The following is a 19,637-nucleotide window of genomic DNA, read 5'->3' on the forward strand; positions in this document are numbered from 1 at the left end:
CATATGACTATAACACATGTATTGTATATACTGATCTGACTTTGAAAGATGCAGGCTGACAAGTTACTTACATAGTCACTACTATTTACAGCTTTTTTGAGCTTCTGTGCAACCTCTGATGTGTTAATAAGAAACTTGTATGCAGGAGATCTATAACATTAACAATGATGGGGTGTGCAAAATATGTAACTAATATTGCCTTTCTAATTCTGATTTTTCATTGCCCTAGTGCATTAAATAATAAAATACTCTGATTCTTACTTAAACCTGGAAGCATGAATTACATTAAAAAGAAACAGTCTAGACCTGGCTACCTAGCAAGACTTGATAACGATGGCCAATTTCTTTAATTTAAAGAGATTCTAATGAAGGCCCAAATTTACTTTAGCTTGCAAATATAGTAGTAGGTAGTATATTAAGATACATCTTTAAAATGGAACACTGACACCATGTTCTCAAAATTTACTTTGAGGTGTGACTTAAAACCAAATACCATACTGATCATTTAGGTGTAATATTCTATCTTCTCTGCTTTATAAAGGTTGGTGATAGCTACTTTTGCTTCATACCAAAAATATATTAAATGGAGGCATACATATACGATGGAACTTTATAATTTAAACAAAAACATACAGATACACATAAAAACTAAAGTCTTACCGACTACTGATGGCATTCAGGAGTTGGGGATGGAGGTTCAGAATATAAAATTCCCCAGGTGATTCTTGATATCAACTATAGATTTTAAGGTATTGGTAGAAATCCTTAAAACATCTAAGTCCATCTCTTTTGAAGAGATAACACATTAATACATTATATATTGCTGATATAGAAATATCAATTTATGACTAGAACTGAGGAAGGACTGGCAGGTAAAATATGAATATGTTATTTAACTTAAGTTTATGGTGCCCATTTACTAATAAACAGACTCAGCACTGATCTCAAACACTAAAAAACTAGAATTGGTCTGATATGATAATGGTCCTACTTTAAATCTGTTACTTAGCATCTTGGCAGAGAATATATGAAATCAGAATATTTGTAAGCATACTTTAAAATCACTCTGCTGTCATTAAACATCAGTTTTGAAATTACAGCCATAATTTACTTATTTGAGGTAGTAGATCAAATCACCCTTTTGGAATGTCATGGCCTTTCGAATTTGTATAGGAGCAAACATTTTATAATGCACTTTTTTCCATCATATCAGCAGATTCTGACTTACAAAATGTTAGCTTTAAAGCCATCCTATGGTAATGCCCTTGTTAGTACTATACCCTCAGTACAAAGAAAAACAGAAGCACAACACTTACAAAAAGAAAGAACCTTCCTTTGTTGGTCCTTAAAATGAGTGAACTTCTGAATGTAGAGATGACATCTAACATTTAAAATGGAAACTTATATGTTGTCATTATATAAATACAATCGCTGGTATGAAATGAAAAAAAAAATGGTGCTGGGAGGACTGGATATCAACATGGAAAAGAGTGAAGAGAGTCTTCCATCTCAAACTTTATTGGCCAGAGTTGTCTAGAGAAGCAGAACCAACAGGAGATGTCTGTAAAACAAGATTTATAAAAGTCTTTCATTTATTTTGAATGAAAGACTTCAAAATCCTCAGGGCAGTATGTGAAACTGAGAGTTTTGATGAAGGATCTGGATAAATTCAACAGGAGAGCCTTGCTGGCTGAAGAAGCAGTGAAACTTTCTCTCTTCTTCCTTAAAAGTCTTCAACTGATTGCATTATCTTGTTGGTGGGAGATGTCCTTGGGTGGTGTAATCAGCCACAGATGCAATCAACTGACTGATAATTTAATACTCCAGCCTTCTGGTTTATCAACCAGCCGTGAAATATCCTTGACGCAATGTTCAGGCCAGTGCTTGCCTAACCAGACAACTGGGCATTATCACTTGGCCAAGTTGACACCAGAACCTAACCATCACAGTCCACTCCTTGTCAGCTTGGCTGCTATACACATCAGCTTGAAATATGCTTAATTTCAAAATAGGACACAATAACAGATAAATGTTTTGCCTAACAATGCTCAATTGTCCTGCATACAAACAGAAATGCACTACATTTCTCCAGAAGAGGGAGCAAGTCATTAGGTAACATTCACTTTTAAACTTCATATCCTATGACTTAAATATAACATTAACAATATAACATTTCATATGATAAGAGGAAAACAAGATCATTGCTCATGTACAAATGCAAACATACTCATAACAAAACGGGAGGAAATATTCATACAATCACAGTCCTCATTTCTGTAACTGGTCATGTGGTCATAGTTCATATTTATCACTACCTTCTTCTACTACCCATTCCATATTCCCTGTACTCTCAGCAAGCACTGGCCATGTTCTTTGCCAAGTGGTGTTACCCAAATCTTCATTTATGAAGTTTCTGGAACATTAATAGTCTTGTCTCAATGGGGTTGTTGTAGTTTTCCATTGACTTTAATCTCAGGGTATGGTAATAATAAGAGACAACCTAGGGGATCTCCCGTATGCCAGGAAAACTCTTCTTTACCTCCATTGTGCAGTTCTGTTTTTCCTTAGTAGTCAGGATCAATAAACCCAGACAGAATAGTGATCCTCTCTTATTCCTGTTGATTCAGTGGCTTGAGAAGCCCAAAGTGGCCAGGGCAGTCTTAACTTCCAGTTCAATGGAATCTTGGTAGGAGTACTCATCCTTTTGGAACTAAGACATATATACTACCAGAGTTTAAGGTTTCGGGGACAGGAAGAAAAATTTTCCTAGTAGATCACTAGGGGTGATAGTGAGTGGTGCCTCTCCAAATGCATCCCTTGATTCCTGGACCTGTGAATCCTGGCTAGGGCAGAAACAGCACCATGCAGTGGATGGCATCCTGGGGAACATTGCCCTAGCCCTGCACGGTATTGCCACCTAGTTGGAACCATAATTGGGTCTCCAAAAGGCCATTCCACCATTCCACCATTCCACCCTCCTATCAATCCAGCCACCTATTAATGATGGGGAACATGGTAAGACTAGAGAATTCCATGAGCAGGTGTCCATTCCTGCACTTCATTTGCTGTGAAATGTGTGTCTTGGTCAGAAGCAATACAATGTGGAATACCACGATAGTGGATAAACCATTCTGTAAGTCCACAGATGCTCTTTCCATGTCCCTAACCATCCAGCCAAATCACTAGCAACAGTCCATGAGTCAGTATACAAACACACTTCTGGTCAGTTCTCCTTCCAAGCCAAATGAACAACCAAGAGCACTACTCAATATTCTACCTACTGGGAGGATTATCACTCACCACTCTCCTTTAGGGACATCCCAGAAAGGCATTATAGTGCTGCAAATGCCCACTTCTGGGTGGTCCTTACATATTGTGCAGAACCATCTGTAAACCAGGCTGGAGTTTTCTCTTCCTCATGACTGTAAGAGGCCATAACTCTGATCTGGGAAAGAGAAGGTAATGCAACAGGAGTTGGAGCCATGGGCATTTGGGCCACTTCAAATGTGCTTTCAAGGCCTGCTTGAGCCCTATCTTTTATATGCCATTTCCATTATATGATGGAGTGCTTCTGTGCACACCCAAACTTTATGGTTTGGCTGGTCAGAACGCCTATCTCAGGATAGGAAACTTAGGTCTCATGGTAGCTTGCTGGCCCATGATTAAGCATTCATTCTCTACTAAGGCCCAGTAGAAGGCTAAAAGCTGTTTCTCAAAAGGAGAATAGAATCTGCAGCAGATGGGAAGGCTTTGCTCCAAAATTTTAAGTGTCTGCATTGTAATTCTCCTATAGGGGCCTGACAAAGTCTCCAGACAGCATCCCTATTTGCCACTGACAATTTCAGCACAATTGGATCTGCTGGATCATATGCCACAAGGGCAAAGCAGCTAGCACAGCAGTCTGAACATATTGCAGAGCTTCCTCTTATTCCAGTCCCCACTCAAAACTAGCAGCTTTACTAGTCACTAGTCATTTACTAGGTAAATGGGCAAGAGTAGCACACCGAAATATATGTTGTCTCCAAATCCAAAGAAGCCAACTAGGTATTCGTGCCTCTTTTTTGGTGACAGGAAGAGCCAGATGGAACAGCTTATCCCTCACCTTAGAAAGGATATCTAGACATGCCGCACACCACTTGACACCTAGAATTTTCACTGAGGTAGAAGGCCTCTGAATTTCTGTTGGATTTATCTCCCATCCCCTGACACACAAATGCCTGAACAATAATTGCTACTTCTTGCTCACTAGGTCCAATCAAGTGTATTGATTCCAATTACGCATTCTGAAACTGGGGAAATGACCGCAGAATGGGGTCCAGGAACCCACTGGATCCACTGTGAGATGAACCTGAGCTAATACTCTATTGATCCACCATACCTCCAAAAGCACCTACTCTGACTGATGGACCAGAGTGATGCTTTGGGTATCTTGGAATTAGTGTCGTTTCTAAGCCAGTGTCTAATAATCCCTGATATCTGATCATTTTCTTTTCCCCAATGCACAGGCCCCCTGGTAAAAGGTCCTAGGTCTCCTTGGGGAAATCTGAGAGGAGGTTTACCAGCGTAAATTTTAGCCAGTGTAAAAGGGTCCTTCCCCAAGTACACCTGGCCCTCCTCTCATTCAACGGACTCTGGGTCTGTAAAGTGTCTCAAGCCTTGGAATTGAACAAGACTTGACCCTCTGTTTGTTGTAATTCAAGTTAGACTTCTATTCACCAGACCTATAATTCTTCTGCTTATACAGCTCAATCAAGAATTTAGTAGACTGCCCAACTATTTTACATCTAGATACCCCATGATCAATGCCACAAGTCTCTGAGTTAGGTAATTTTGAGTGCTGCTTTGAGTCTTCTGTCCATTATGGTGGCCACACCCACCTTGTCTATGGTGATTCACTGTCACCACATGGCATCTGTCAACTTCGGATCTGATCAACCCCATTCTGTTTACAGATTCTAGCCCACTGATAGCATTACTGACCTACAGAGAATGGTAACTACAGGGCTCTTCAGGGCTGATGAAGCTAGCCTCACAAATTTATTTGCCAAGATTTTGGTGAAAGATGTGCCCTCTGGACATTCCTGGGGTGTGTGAGCAGGTGTCCCATGATAAATGCACTCTAACATACCCATCTCTCTAAGCCTCTGGGTCCCCTCATTTACATTAAACCTGGGCATTTCTGACATTTTGACCTCAGGTAATGTCAGCCACCTTTGGGTCCATATTTCAGCCAAGCATCCAAACAAACTGTTAATGTCCTTTCTAACTCCTTGAGTAGCAACATTGAACACAGATTCTTTGCTTAGTGGGCCCATATCAATAAATTCAGCGTGATCCAACTTTTTATGCCTTCCACCATTAGCCCACACCCTTAATACTCACCTGATTTCTGTCTATATAGATTGGAAAACTTATTCAGGCCTTTTGAGTACAGCCTATGTCCTTATGGATCACACTTTCTACCTCACCTTTCAGGGCCTATTGAGGTTTTAGTCTAGTTATAGGTCTGAGGAAAAGGGGCATGTTGGGGATGGGTCATGAAAAGAAGTGTCTTTCCACCAATTACCTCAGGGCATTCCATTGTAGTTTCATCTGGTGAAACAGAATTAGCAGGAACTGAAGGTTTAATCTTATTAGTTGGAGGTTGGATGGCAGGCTCTTCTAGGGAGACTGGAGACCAGAAAGCTGTTTCCTCAGGGCAGGCTATCTAGCAAAGGCTCAGCAGATTCCAGGAATTCCACCTCTCTATCGCCATGTTTATCAAGCCATGTATCCCCATCACATGTTTCCTGATCCCATTCTTTTCCAGTCAATGACCCTACCTTAACAACAGAAACCCTGCCAGGTTGAGATTTTAGTTTACATCGTAAATCTGCTACTTGCACAATGAGGTTCTATGTCTGGTTTTCAGAGATTTCAAGTCTTTGATCACAAGAAATAAAATTTTCTTTCAGGGCAAACACGGAAACTTTTACATCATTCATACGGCACTTAAGTTGCAGATTTGAAGCTTTCAGCTCATCCTTTTCCCTCATCATTGTATTCAGCATATCTAACAACAACCAGCTGACATCATTGTATCTCTTAATTCCACAAAACTCCATAAAGCTCTCAAAAACCCTTTCCCCCCTAGAGCCTTACCTTGTATAACCATAGAATTAAAAGAAACTGATGCTTATATTTTGAGTATCTCTCATGCCAACTCACCCCAAGGACTGTCAGTGCCACCTTGATTATTGGAAACAGCGTCATTAGTGCCTCTATTCAGAGTAGAAAACCAATTACAAAAAACCATTTTTAAGATTCTGTTTCTCAAGCACCATTCCTGGTACCGAGCTGTACAAGGCAGGGTTCTCTAGAGAAACAGAATCAACAGGAGATATTATAAATATGAGATTTATAAAGTTGTCTCATGCAACCGTGGGAATGGCAGTCCAAAATCCTCAGGGCAGCCTATGAAGCTGGCAGCCCCAGCGAGCAGTCTGACAAACTCCACAGAACAGGCTCACTGGGTGAAGAAGTGTGAAAGATTCTCTCTTCTTCCTTAAATGCCTTCAACTGATAGGAATATCTTATTGTGGGAGACATGCCTTAGTTGATTGCAGATGTAATTAGCCACAGATGCAATCAACTGACAACTTAATTCACCAGCCTTCTAATTTATCAATCCACTGTGCAATATCCTTGCAGCAATGGTTAGGCCAGTGCTTGCCTGACTAGACAACTGGGCATCATCACTTGGCTAAGTTGACATCAGAACCTAACCATCACACACACCATCTAAAAAAAAATTAACTTTAACTGCATCAACACTTAAATATAACAAAAGAACAATAAAACTCCTAGAACAAAACACAGGGAAGCATCTTCAAGATATCTGCTCTTTTAACTCAATATGTAGTTCTTTGTGTCTAGTTTCTTTCACTTAGCATAATGTTTTTTAAATTATTATTTTCATTAGAAAAGTTGTAGATTTATAGAAAAGCACTCTAAAAAGTAGTGTTCCCATTTCCCCTGTTATTATTGATATATTGCAATAGTGGTGCCTTTGATAAAAGAATATTCAATATGCTTGTGCTTTGGGTTTGAAAGCTAAAAAACAATTGCCTAACAGAACACCCTGCAGCTGCTTCCCTGTATTTCCTTTTATTCTTTTGGATATGGATATCTTAGTTATGCCAACATTTGTTGAATAAATTTTTCTTTCTCCATGAAATGGAATTGGCAACCTTGTCAAAAATTAATGGACCAGGGTGGGCAACGTGGCTCAGCAGGTAGAGTTCTCACCTACCATGCCAGAGACCTTTGATTCCTGATGCCTGCCATTGCAAAAATAAATAAATAAATAAAAGAAAAAAGAGAAAGAAAGAAAGAAAAAGCAATGGGCCAGGGGTGCAAGGGTAGTTCAGTAGTAGAATTCTCACCTGTCATGCAGAGACCCAGGAGTAACGGTCCATGTACTTCCCAAAAACAAACAAACAAAAAAACGAAAATTCAACAAATGGTGTTGCAATAACAGGATACTCACATGGAAAAATAATGAAATGTGACCCTGCCATACAGCATATCAAAAAAGAAAATTAATGGGCTATAGATGTGAGGGTTTATTTCTGAGCTCTCAGTTCTACTCCATTGATCAATATATGTGTCCTTACGGCAGTAGCATGCTGCTTTGATCACTGTAGTTTTGTAATATGTGTGAAAGTCAGGAAGTATGAGTTCTCAAACTTCATTCTTCTTCTTCAAGATGTTTTTGGCTATTTGGCCCCCTTACCCTCCAAAATAAATTTGATAATTGACTTTTCCATTTATGCAAAGAGAGCTGTTGGAATTTTGATTGGAATTGCCTTGAATTACTAAGTCATTTTTGGTGGAATTAATATTTAATCTTCTTATCCTTGAAAATGAATGCTCTTCCATTTATTTAGGTATTCTTTGATTTTCTTAGCAATGGTTTTGCCATTTTCTATTTATAGGTCCTTTAAATACTACGTTCAATTTATTCCTAGATGTTTGATTCTTTGATTTGCTACTTTAAGTGGAAATTTTTATTGATTCCCTCTTCAAATTGCTCACTATTAGTATATAGAAACATTCCTAATTTTTACATGTTGCTCTTGTACCCCACCACTTTGCTGAATTGTTGATGAGCTCTAGTAGCTTTGTTGCTAATTTTTTTTTTCTATTTATAGGATCACATCATCTGCAAATAGGGAAAGTTTTATCTTTTCATTTCTAAATTCAGTGCTTTCATTTCTTTTTCTTGCCTTGTTGAATAACCCTGCTGACAGTGGGCATCTTGTCAAGTTCCATATCTCAAAGGTACACATTTCAGTCTTTCACCATTGAGTGAGATATTAGCTCTAAATTTTCATATGTGCCTTTAATCATACTGAGAAACTTTCTTCTATTTTTTATTTTTTCTAAGTGTTTTATTGAGAAAGGATGCTGAACTTTGTCAAATGCCCTTTTTTGCACCAATTGAAATGATCGTGTGTTTTCCCCCTTTGTTTTGTTGATGGACTGTATTACATTAATTGAATTTCTGATACTGAACCATCCTTGCAGACCTGAGATAAATCCCACTTGATTCCAATATGGCCTATTGATCACGTGGGATTCATTTGCATTTATATTCTTACAGTAAATTGGTGTGTAATTTTGTTTTTTCTGTAGTTATTTTACTTACCTTTGGTATTAGGGTGTTTTTGGCCTCATAAAATGAATTAGGTGATATTCCCTCCTCTTTAATTTTTGAAAGACTTTGAGCAGTACTGGTATTAATTCTTATTGGAATGTTTGGTAGCATTCACCTGTGAGGCCATCTAATCCTGGGCTTTTTTTTTATTGGGAGGTTTTTGATGACTGATTCAATTTCTTTATTTGTGGTTGTTCTGCTGAGGTCTTCTCTACTCAGTATAGGTGGTCTGCATGTTTCTTGGAATTTATCCATTTCATCTAGGTTGTCTAATATACTGGCATACAGTTGTTCATAGTATCATTTTATGAACTTTTTATTTCTTTGGGGTCAGTAGTAATGTCGTTATTTGTAGTAACTCTTCACATTTAAAATTTTTTTTTCAAATTTTTAAATATTTATATTTAAAAAAATATTTGCGCCTTCTCTCTTTTTCTTTGTCCATCTAGCTAAAGATTTGTCAATTTTATGGAACTTTTCAAAGAACCATCTTTTGTTTTGCTGATGCTCTCTATAGTTTTTTCTCTTTTTTAATTTGTATGCTGTATATGCAGTCACATTTCATTCTTTGTCCATGTAAATATCCCATTATTGCCGCACCATTTGTTGAAATTTTTGTCTGCTTTTTTGTTTTTGTGGGTTTCTTTGTTTGTTTTGGAAGTGCATAGGCTGGAAATTGAACCCGGGTCCCCCACATGGCAGGCGAGAATTCTACTATTGAACTACCCTCACAACCCCTTTTCTCATTTCTTTTATTTCTTCTCTAATCTTTTTTATTTCTTTCCTTTTGCTTACTTTGGGATTAGTTTGCTCTTCTTTTCCTAGTTCCTCCATGTGTGTACTTTAATGTTTGATTCTAGCTCTTTCTTCTTTTCTAATGTAAGCATTCAGTGTCAAAAATCTCCCTCTCAGCTCTGCCTTTCCTGCATTTCATAAGTTTTGATATGTTGGGTTTTTTTTTTCCATTTATCTCAAGATATTTAATGATTTCCCTTGCAATGTCTTGTTTGACCCACTGATTGTTTAAGAAAGTGTTATTTAACTTCCAAATATTTCTGGATTTTCCAGTTTTCCACCTGTTATTGATTTCCAGCTTCATTCTAGTCTGCTCAGAGAAGATGTTTTTGTATGATTTCAAGCAGTTTGTTTCTTTGATTGAGCCATTATCTTCCTGTTTCTTAGTATCACTTGTAATTTGTTTGTTGATATCTGGCATCTGCTCTTTCTTTTTCTTTTCTCATGGGTAGGCACTGGGAATAGAACCTGGATCTCCAGCTTGGCAGGCGAGTAAGTACTCTGCCACTGAGCCACCACTGCACTGCCCTAGCATCTGATCTTTTTGATGTGGTAAATCGGAAGGTGAAATTCTCTTTCCTATGTAGATTTATTATAGATTGGCTATGTTTTAAGGATTCTCTTTCATGTTTGTTCCAAGTTATACTGAAACTTTAGTGTAGCCCATGATAACTGCTCAGATTTTCTCAGATTTTCTATATCTGATTCTCATTCTGGACACGTGGTACAATTTTTAAGATTGCCCTTTTTTGTGTAATTGGTTCATTTCCAGGAGAAAGTCTCCTGTCCTCTTTTCCTTCTCCGGGTGTCTTGCCCCATTCTGTCAGTTTTTGTGCAGAATTTTCTCCCCAGCTCCTATTATTTGTCTAAATTCTCTCTTGCATTAATGGCCCAGTTTTTCTTATACTTTCCTTCCTATCTTGCAATAGTTCTGTAAGAAGTTTCTGTGAGGCATTTCTGCCTCTGATTTCCTCTCTGTTAGGTTATCCCACCTTGGGGAGCCCAATTAGGTTAATCCAGAAAGAGGTGTCTCTTCAGAAAAGCCAATTTTGCCTTTAGGTGGTTCAGTCAACTGAAACCAGATTGAATGATGGCACTACCATTCTTGCCAGCACTTCCATCATGGTTTTCTTCTGCTCTCTCCCTCAGGAACCCTCTTGTATTCAGCTCTCCTAGTGGCTTGTGCTCTGCTCTGGGTCTCTCCAGACTTCCATCTCTGTGCCTGGACATGTGTGGAGTTCTTAATTCACTACTTTAAGTCATTCTATAATCTCTGTCCATTGTGAGAAGTTTGCAGGCTATGCTGCCTCTGTGTGACTCCCAAGCTGCATGGACCAAGCGAATGTGAAAGGAATGACAGTCTAGGACAAAACTTTCCTCCCTAGTATTTTTCTGTTTTTTTGATGAAGCATTTGTATAGTTCTTCTCCAGTCTCTACCTTCCTTCAGAGTTCTAACCAAATAGGATTTATTCTTTTATTTGGTAATCTCTGGGGAGGTTTTTTCAGGGGATATCTTACTTTATCATGTTGATGACCTCACCTGTTCAGAATCTCCTGTTAAGTAACAGTTACAGCATTATTTATAATTGCCAAAAAATGGAAGCAACATATCTATTCATCACCCCATCAGCTGATGAATAAACAAAATGTGACATATACAAACAATGGAATATTATTCAGTCATAAAAAGGAATGAAATTAAGATACATGTGACAACATGGATGAAATGTGAAGATATTGTTTCAATGAGATAAAGCAGGCACAAAAGGAAAATTATTGAACAATTTCACTGATGTGAAATAATTACAATAAGCCATATTACAGAGCCAGAATCTAGAATAAATGTTATTAGGGACTGGCATAGGGATTGATAATGGAAAGTCAATGCTTAAATTTTATAGTTTCTATTTGTGTTGGCTGTAAAGTTTAGTAATGGATGGAGGTGATGATACCACAACATTGTGACTCTAATTAATAACAATGAATTATATATGTGAATATGGTTAAAAGGAGATATTTTATGTTGTGGATGCTACTAAAAGAAGAAAAACATAGAACTGTACACCACAAACAGTGAACCCTATTGTAAACAATGGACTATGATTAATAGCACAATTATATTAATGTTATTTCGTGAGTTATAACAAATATCCCACACTAATGCAGGATGGTATATATAAACTCTGTATTTTATGTTTTTTTTTCCTGTAAACCCATAACTTCTCTAATAAAAAATAAAATAAAATAACAAACTCAAAACTCTCCCTCAACACAATTACTTAGCTGAAAATAGTCTGAACTAGGGTCTGTAAGTCCTCCCCAAAAATATTTCCTTAAAAAGACAAATTTTAATCTCAGTTTAAAGTTATGCCAAGTGTAAAGTAAAATGCACGTCTATTTTTCTTGAAATGACAGATTTAAAAAAAAATTAAAACTGAAATATACACATATTACATATTCAAACCAAAACCTAAATATGCAAACCACCCAAGGGAACAGTGGGTACATAATGGAAAAGGAGTAGCCAGCAGAAAATGAAGTCAATAAATATACCAAATATAAAATATTCATCTTGACCAAAACTTCTTTTCTTTCATTTAGTTCCTGATTACTCTACAGTAGATGAGTAATATTAAAAAAAAGGACATTATTAACATGGTCAACACTAAATGTATTAATATATGCTAATGTTAGGAAAAATGTTAACTTTTCAAACTATTGTAATATTATTTGGCCTTAAATAAAAAAAGAAAGGAAAACCTCATTTTTTTTCCTCTGAAAAGGAACATTAATAATTTAAAGATTAAACGTGTGTGAAAATTGTGTCCACAGAGCAGAGAGATATATAGATACATAGATAATTACATTTTCTCTTTGTATCTGAATACATCAAATTACTGTTTCCATTGGTCCATTACAATATCATGTGATATTGTTCATTACGATATCATGTGATCACATCATGTGGCTAGGTGGATCAATATAAGGACTCATCCTTAGCTCATGACTTGTCACCTCCAGTGTAATACCAGACAAGAGGTCAAGTTCTTTTCCATACAAGAAAATTATAAAATTATGGGGGGTGAAGGACAGGGGTTTAGTGAAAATTTAAAATGTGCATGGTCCTTGGGTGCACGAGTGGTTCACTGGTAAAACGCTCGCCTTCCATGCTGGAGACCCAGGTTCAATTCCCAGACCACATATCCAAAAAGAAAAAAAACATGTTCATGGTCCTTGCCTTTAAATATTTATTTTTATACTTATTGAAGCGAATATAGGCTAAAAATATAAGTAAACACAAACTTTATTTAGAATATGGGTTAAAAATATATAAGTAATCACTGAATATGTAATTTCCAAAAATTGTATGGGGGAAAAAAGAATAAAATGTTATCAATCCATTAGAAAGGAAATACATGAGAAAAATACAAGAACAAAGTAAACATAAATGATAAGAGTGATTTCAAAAACCTAGATAATAAAATGGCAAAACTAAGCTATCATGTCAACAGTGCATTCAGTGTCAGCGACATTCTCGAATGTGCTGGCAGAACTTCTGCATCAGATTTTATTTTTTATGTGCTACTGAGATGAAGGTATATTATTGAGTTCTAGTTTTAAACTTCTTTAGTGGTAAGACTTTAAAATAACTTGCATTATGACTAATCCAAAGAAGTAAGAGTAGTTTTGCTTTTATGAAAATACACTTGTAAGTTCAAATGTATAACTTTGCTCACTACTACCTGGCTAATGCAGGCTTACTTTGGAAAATAATTAACTGTTTTTAAATAAATTAACTCCAGCTTTTCCCACCATAGAGCATACTAAATAAAGTTTTACACTCCAATACATGAATGAGCTTGATCACAAATTCACTCTTCTAGACTATTCCTTAAAATGATGGTTTATATCTTTGAAGTGATTTTGCAAAACAGAATACATTGAAATTGATTTCTCTTCTGCCATATACCCAATGTTTTAAGTCACACCATCCACAATATAATTCCAAATTATATCGAAAATTCATACAGTTGCTATTGATTATATAGTAAGGTTGAAATAAGAGGGTCCATTATATCTGGATTTTGGCTTTTTAAGAAAAATAAAGCTACTTTAAGACAGTTATTTGAGATTGGATTTTAATATTAAAACTCCAGATTATAACAGACTACGTTTGATTTCCACACTTATATTTTTGCACAGTTATGGAGAAAATCATCATCATAATAATAGAAAATACAAATGGTAATGCTCTTGCTTGTTCATTTTGATTTTGGTTTGTTTTTAACAATTAGTCTGCAATCTCAGGGTGTATAAGATTGAATGATGGCAGCCAAATAGTGATTTAAAGATATCACAAAACTAAGTTTACTAGGTAGCCTCAAATAGAATGCATCTTTTGTTCATGTGTGTTTGTGTTACAATGATTATTAAATTAAAAAAAAAATAGTAAATATATTTCTACCTGTTCAACAGAACTCCGTTTGAACAACCGTTTGCAGAATGAATAAGAGCCAGCAAGGACATCAGCTAGACTTGGGTCCCCATCTCTACTTGGTCACTAGCTAACTGTGGGCCTTAAGCTATTTACCCCATACTAACACAGCTGGGTTGGCCTGCCATTGCAACTCTAAATCTTAGGTTGACAAAGAACACACTTTGCAGTTTCCACTGATTCCCTGAAGGTGAGCAAAGGACTCGATCTACTAATAGATTTCTAAACCATAAGAATATATATGCATATACACATATGTGTGCTTTTTCTTAATATTCAAATATCCTTTTAAAATTTCTCTAACAAAATATTTAATATTGAGATTTTGAAATTCCTAAAGCCTATCATATTATTTTCTGTCTAAAGATTGATATCCTCTATCTAAAGATTAAATCATTGTAATTGTTTAAATGGGTCTTCGTGCAGAGAATACATAGCAAATGTGAGTGAAGCCAACATTTAAATTCGTTTTCATGTTGCTTCTTCTGATTGGAAAAGATTCAAGGCTTGGGGAAATAGAAGACTTAAATATCATGACTGTGTCAAGTTGCAGGCATTTTAATGGAGAAGAGGGGATTGGACACAGATCTCTGGCAGAAACTACACTTCAGGACAATTTTATCAGCTCATTCTAATGAGTGTTACAGCAGTTACTGCCCTGGGAAATTGGTCTGCTGTTTATGTTGCTTATTTGCTCTAAGCTGGCTCCTATCAGGACTGGATTTATGAGTTAGGCTTCCAAAGCACAAGCAAACTCTTCTGTCTTTCAGGTTGTACGGTTAAAAACCTATCTCATGCTAAAAATCCAGAAACAAATTTGATTTGTGGTTATTAACTAGTGGTTATTAATAAGGCCCACATATTTTAATAATTTCATGGCACAGTGTGGTGATCAAAAGCAGAAAGGTATCTTGGCTTTTGTTTGGAGGGTGCACAAATTATAAAAATGAGATTTTTATTTTGCTGAGCCCCTACCAATGCGCTTAAAAGTATAAACAAACAATAGAAACAAGATTGTAAAACATAGGGTTCTATATATTAACTTCTGTACCTTTTATGAGTTTCCCTCCTTGTGACATTGACTGTTCTCTTTCAGTTTTATTAGGAAGGATGATCTCCAAAATAATTCCTTCCCTCCTAGAAGCTATTGTACCAAGCCTTTGAAGGTGTGGTAAAGCCTTTGCAGAAACAAATCTATACACCCTTTACACCTGAAATTCTGATACACTCCCATTTATAAGAATATTGTTTCATTTATTTTTAATGTATGCTTTTGATCTGTGCATGCGTGTGTGTATTTTTGCTTACAATAATTCATATAGAAGAATTTTACTTTCTTAAATGTACCTTTTTATAACTGATAGCAATACCATGTTCAAACTTGTCTTACCTATGCCTTTCTATATTTTTTGCATAACAGATTGAGCTAAGGGACCTTCAGGCTTACTGCTACCTACAATTACTTTTCACCATAGAAATAAAATAATTTATATTCATAATCGCCAGTCTAAGTTACTTTCTAGATGGCTGAACCTCAGCCATAAGAGTTTTGAGTACAATTTAACTTATGACATTTGTAAAGAGTGTCACTAGCCTTTGAAATTATTGTTCTGAGACAACTGTTGGAACAAATATGTTTCTCATATTTATCATTGACTTTTTAGAGAGTGTTGGAAATAAAGATTGTTGCCACCTGGGTAACAAATGCCACATCCCTTTAAACTACCTTGTTTACACAGATTCACTTACTATTTAGATTTCTTCTGCCAAGGGGAAAACATTATTCAAGGAGATTCTATGACATTATGTTTCTGCTACTTTATTTCCCTTAATTAATGTGTCAATTTCCTCTGGAAATGATCCTTTCTAATGTCACCTTAGAACTATCCCTTTCAAGCAAAAGGTCTGGCTTTTTAATACAATTCTTAAATATCTAAGAATGAAATTGATGCAGAATCAAGTTCATCTAAAGATGAAAAGAAATGAGAGTCCAACAAAATATGAACTGTAGCATTTGCATAATTACCCATATAAATACCCTGAGAAAAAGCCATAAACGTAATGTTCAGCAACAGTTTCTGGCTGTTTCTCTACTGCTATCATTCTTCTCAAATTCCAGGACAACACAAACTGATAAACAGAATTGCTCCATCGGCATCCTTGTCGCCACTGAGCGCAGACCACGTTTAATAAAGTGCTTCATATTTCTGAGCCTCATACAGTGAGATGACATTATAAGCATGTACAATTCTCAATGGCCCTCATACATCTACCCGCAAGAAAATGTCTTGATTTAGAGAGCATAAGAGAAAGATTTGGCTACTAATCAGATACCAATTGATACTCTGCCTTCATTGTTCAAATTTTTCAGGCTCCCTCTCTTCCTGTGACCTGATCACACTCTGTTCTGATCCTTGAAAAATATCCATTATTTTGGCTCATCCAGAACTAGAAAAGTAATATTTCTCAAAATTCATTTTGCAGCCATTTTTTTAGAAAATAAGATTTTATAATTACAGAAAAGCTTACTACAATGAAATTAAGTATAACTACAGAAAATAATTATTATGCTGTGATTTAAAAACAGAACATTCAGCTTGAATAATCTAAGAATAAAACAAAGATACCTTAGTTTTTCTAGTTGATACTCCCTTGTAAGTATCTTAAATTACATTCCCAATATCTTTCTTTTCTGAACCCTAAAGCCACATGAGTTAGAAGTAGATTTTCTCACACATTATCCCAAAACAAGGCTCTCAATGTAAAAGGTGCGGCAATTCATTAGTCATGGATAAGGTTGCCCAGCAACCATTCCCGTCTGTCACCATGGAGCAGCCTGAGTACATTCTCTCCAATAGCAACTAGGCAGCAGAGCAATTAAGTCAGATATTGGAGATAAAAACAGAAAATGCTGGTGGAGCTCCTCAAAGATATAATGGTATCTACATAATAAAAAGCAAAATAACTACATAATCTCTCTCCTGTTTTCTTTCTCTCTCTCATTGAAATTTATTTAATGTGATGAGTGGTGTTCTTTCAGTTTAAGAGTTGAAAGATGAAATCTCTAAATGGTACTATTTTTTTATTTCTAATTTCTCAATTAACAGTAATGGATAGAATGCTGTTTCACATAAGCATGTTTTAGAAAATATCTCATACTTAAAATTCTTCTACAAAGACATCATTTTTTACTCAACAAGATAAAGTTGCTACCACTATAAAGCTGTCCTTTTCCTTAACGATAACATAGGCAATGAGCTTTTATTGTGTTCACCCTTGGGAATCCATACCAGAAAATGTTGCTTTGTATTAATCTACCAATATTAAGGAAGTAATAGAAGTTGGTAATCATAAAGATGGCATTTACAAGCATTATGCTATATTTCCTTAAAAAATTAGTTGGGAAAAAAATGTTCAGGCAAAGATGATGAGATCTGAACTAGGAAATTCAGGACTATGATAAGGAAATAACTCCTATGTGAAATTCCACAAAATGATTGAGAAGAATGAAAACTAAGTACCCATTTGTCATAGAATATGTCATTGTGCCATAAACTTTACTTTTTAAAATCACAGTTTTCATTTAATAGAAGAATGCAGTGATTTCTTTATACAAAAAAATTATTTTAGATTAAAACAAAGATGCAGCATTATACGAAAATTAAAAGAAGTTAAAAGTTTGTCAAAACAATGGAATAAACTTTGAGAAAATACTTGGGTCTCAGCAGATATTTGAATAGCAAAAGATCTAGGATGCCATCCATGGCATTATAATGAAATTCAAAGAAAATTTTGGATAATTAAAACATAAATATGGAATTTATTAAAGACTAAAAGTTGGATTTTTTGTCATTTATTTTTTATTTTGTTAGCAAATAAAAAGAAATATCAGTTTTATATATATAAAATATGGCATTTGTAGTAATAAGCAAACAGTTCCCAGATTTTCCTTTTCCTGAACACAAGATTTTACTTGAAAAATCAGGATGAATGTTACTCTCTGGATGATTTATGTATAATCTCTGAAATATTCCCTTGTTTCTCACATCCTATAACTTGGAAAAGTGGACTTGTAAGTTTCTTGTGCCATTGGTGAGCATTCGAGGATTTTTAAAAACAAACTGCCCCCTCTGGGAACGGCCCATAATCACGGCTGGCACTTTGGTCATCTTGATGATATAATTCTGTTAGTAATATAATATACACAGACACATGATAATGTGTTTTCAAAGCATCACAGAAATTTTAATATTGCCTGATGAAAAGTCTGGACCAAGAACACGTTTTAGGTTGCAGCCATTATTAAGTAGAATATTTTATTCCCAAGAATTATTTTATATGCTAATTCATTTTCTTTACCTTCTCCAAGACATCTGTAGCCAGTATCCTGCTAGATAATAGCTTCAGTTCTGCTCTACAGTATAGATTTAATAGATTCAGTAAAATCTTGCCTTTCTCAAGTTCCCTCTTTAATTCAATCAGTCTCTAAGGACCTGTACCTTCAAGACAAAATCATTTGGTGTCCCTTAACATGAGAGTTTTGATTCACTTAGTGACAATTTTTATAAAATTGAAATTTATTGGAATTTGTTGTTCTTTTTCTCAGTTTGTTAAATTGAAATTAAGTGGAATTTGTTGATCCCTTTTTCCCCTTCATTTATATCCTAGGAGGAATACATGTGCTGAAATGAACGGGTTGTATGCAAAAATGTTGCTGCAGAGCTTCAAATTAGTAAGTTCTTAGATGGTTCAGTTAACATTCCTTTTGAAAAACACATAAATATTGCCAGATGTCACTGCTATAACAGCACACTTTTTCGGTATTAAAGGAAAACCCAAGGGCTCTTTAATTGCTGTATCTCACTGCCTTAGTAAAGAAATTCTAACTTTGCTTTCACAGTTAAGATCCTATATATTGAGGCAGTAGATTGAATATTCATGACATTCAAGGGGGCCAAAGTTATGAGGATAGAAGTATGGTTGGAGTAATAAAGAATGGGAAATTTGCTTAATTCAGGAAATCTACTAAAAATGAATGTCATGAATCCCAATGCATTGTTTTCACAGCCTGAAAAAACAGCTGAGTCAAAGTCACTGCTGCAGCAGGACTATTCATGGATCTCACAACCGTGATGTGGTCAATGCAAAGAATTTAACCAAATGAAAAGTCAGAGGAAACTGCCCCAAGACCGACCTCACTTCAAGACAACTGGTTATAAATTTGGGGCTTCCCACGACCTCCTTCCATTTTCACAGTTCTTTAGAATGTTCAAGGAATTCACTAAAGTGTTCTACTATAATGAAAGTTCTATTACAATGAAATGATACAAAATAGAACCAGCCAAAACATAAGATCACATAGTAAAGTGTGGGAGGGATCCAAATGTGAAGCTTCTGGTCATTCTCTCGCCCTGGAGTCATTTCTCCTCACCAATATGTATGACAACATGCACAGAGAACTACCAACCAGGGAAGAGTATCTGAGACTTCGGTATCCACAGTTTTTATTGAGTTTCAAACATATGCTGCCTACATGTCCTGTGATAGTCTCCAGCCCCTTGTGGAGGTTGGCTTAGTTTTGAATGTGATGAAAGACACCATATCTCCTAAAGATCTTGTGTTCTCTTTAGTTTCACTGCTCCATCTTG

At 35.9% G+C, this 19,637-nt stretch overlaps 2 long non-coding RNA genes across 3 annotated transcripts in view; one reads left to right on the forward strand and one right to left on the reverse strand.

The window, feature by feature from the left end:
• LOC143643698 (uncharacterized) overlaps positions 1–19,637 on the reverse strand; it is a 59,751-nt gene that overhangs the window by 17,504 nt on the left and 22,610 nt on the right. The window contains exon 1 of one of the 2 annotated variants that reach the window (XR_013156329.1): positions 16,617–16,779. The exons of the other annotated variant lie outside the window; for it this stretch is intronic. This is a non-coding gene — a long non-coding RNA (uncharacterized LOC143643698). Of the gene's footprint in view, positions 1–16,616; positions 16,780–19,637 lie in introns of those variants that run through there. 2 annotated transcript variants of the gene reach the window in all.
• On the forward strand, positions 16,824–19,274 carry LOC143643697 (uncharacterized). The gene is made up of 3 exons (XR_013156328.1): positions 16,824–16,927; positions 18,658–18,721; positions 19,057–19,274. It is a non-coding gene; the product is annotated as an uncharacterized LOC143643697 (long non-coding RNA).

This window comes from Tamandua tetradactyla, chromosome 8, assembly GCF_023851605.1.
Source record: "Tamandua tetradactyla isolate mTamTet1 chromosome 8, mTamTet1.pri, whole genome shotgun sequence".
Taxonomy (NCBI): domain Eukaryota; kingdom Metazoa; phylum Chordata; class Mammalia; order Pilosa; family Myrmecophagidae; genus Tamandua; species Tamandua tetradactyla.